Below are 1,952 nucleotides of genomic sequence, written 5' to 3'. Positions count from 1 at the left end.
TTTCCTTCCTGTTTCATTAAACAAATTTTTGTCATGTTTATGAAAAGGAATCAACATATTACTTTCTAATTGTTGAATAGATAAATGAAGAGTAAAGTACCCATAGTGAGTCATCCTGCTATTAAATTCTATGATGCCATAAAAAAAGTACAAATGTAAGATTAACTAAGTTTATAAAAGCTCCTGTCAGATGTGTTGTATGATGGTTTAGCACAGCAAATAAGGGGCGTTCTTGTTGTACTCATGGATACTGGCCTCCATAGCAGGCTCCCTGGGCCTTTTGTTTTTCATTTTTTGGGGAGAGGGGGGCTCGTAATACACTTTTACTGGCCATTTCCTTCTTTTTGTACAAAATCAAATAATGGATACTACGGTACCCCATATAGATACTACTACTGCGTTGCTTCAGCTGCCTTGTGAAAATGGAAAGGACTGCCTAGAGCCTTATCAACAATCGATTCTTGCTGAAAAAACTTGCCTCAACTTTTTTATTGTTCATTACTTATATCATACTGTGATTTTTCAACACAGAAATTTGACAGTAACTGTTTAAAACCCGCATTAAATAAGGGCCCAGCTTAGCTCTCCTGTGCCCTGATAAACTTAATCTGAGAGGTGGGGCAGACGATAACCTGGCAAGTAAGGAATCATAGAATACAGTATTGTAACCAGGGTGCCAGATAGTTTCCATGGCTTGCACAGGTCCAATTCTCGGCTCTGGGGCCAACATGCTCCAAGGAAATTTTACCATAGATACCCATGAGTTAGATGCTGTTTCAGGCCAATAGTTGAAGAAGAAGGCTAATAGTATTGCAAAGGACGTTATAACGTCCTTGGTATTGCTGATTGTCTTTTCTAGATGCTAATTAACTTGCAATTATATGACTAAAGTCTATGTTTGTATGGTGGCAATAAACTCTATGTTAGTAGAAAATTTTGAGTACGCATTTTCATTTATCCAATTTATCCCGGTAAACAAAAGGGACCTAACCGGGTCGCCTGTGACTGGCCGGCGGGGAAAGGTGTACATCTGCCCGCCAGCAATTCCCCCATGCCCCGGTGATTCTTCAAACTACGTACGTAATTTTGCAAAATAAACTATGACTCCGTTGTGTTGTTAAATTTATCAATCTTAAAGTGTGAAGACTTGCTGTGTATGAAAACGACCATTAATTGGTACTTTTGTATCGGTTGAAGCGCCCTTCGTGACACCGAGTGGCTCCCAGGGAATTCTTACGGGAGACCCTGTCACTGCCCCCGAGGAGATTTTACTTCCCACACGGTGCCAGTTTTGGCGTGTATTTGGTCAAGGGGGTCACTGCGAGTCAAACATTTGCACAGAATGTCTACAAAACATTGTAAATATTCACTCAATATCCCCAAAACAGCTAGTATTAAATCTCGCAGCACAGGCAGAACTAGGGAGGTACCCCATTCATCTGGAGGCCTCCCTAAATACCATCAAGTATTTCATTCGACTTAGCAAGAATGTGCCAGCTGACAGCCTCCAAGCAGATGCTCTCTTGTGCCAAATGGATTTAGAAGCAACAGGTGCTAAATGTTGGGCCTCTTATGTACGCAACACTCTAGAGAAATGTGGCTATGCTTTCGTCTGGCAAAACGCCCAGTCAACAATCTCAAGTACACCTCAAATTATTTCATCAATCTATCAACGTTTAAAAGATATCTATTTCCAGACCTTTCTATCTGAAATCCACAACGATAAAAGAGTTGCGACTGCAAAAAACAAACTACGAACATACAGACTATTAAAACAATATTTTAAAGAAGAAGAATATCTGAAGATTGCAAATGTACGCCACAGATCTACCATCACAAAACTAAGAATCAGTTGCCACAAATTACGAATCGAATCAGGAAGACATAACCACACTCCTCTAGAGCAAAGAATATGCCAATTTTGTTGTTTAGGGAAAGTAGAAGATGAAGTA

The sequence above is a fragment of the Branchiostoma floridae genome, unplaced genomic scaffold, assembly GCF_000003815.2.
Source record: "Branchiostoma floridae strain S238N-H82 unplaced genomic scaffold, Bfl_VNyyK Sc7u5tJ_1353, whole genome shotgun sequence".
NCBI classification, from domain to species: domain Eukaryota; kingdom Metazoa; phylum Chordata; class Leptocardii; order Amphioxiformes; family Branchiostomatidae; genus Branchiostoma; species Branchiostoma floridae.
The sequence above is the reverse complement of the archived record's forward strand: the minus strand, read 5'-3'. Positions refer to the sequence as shown.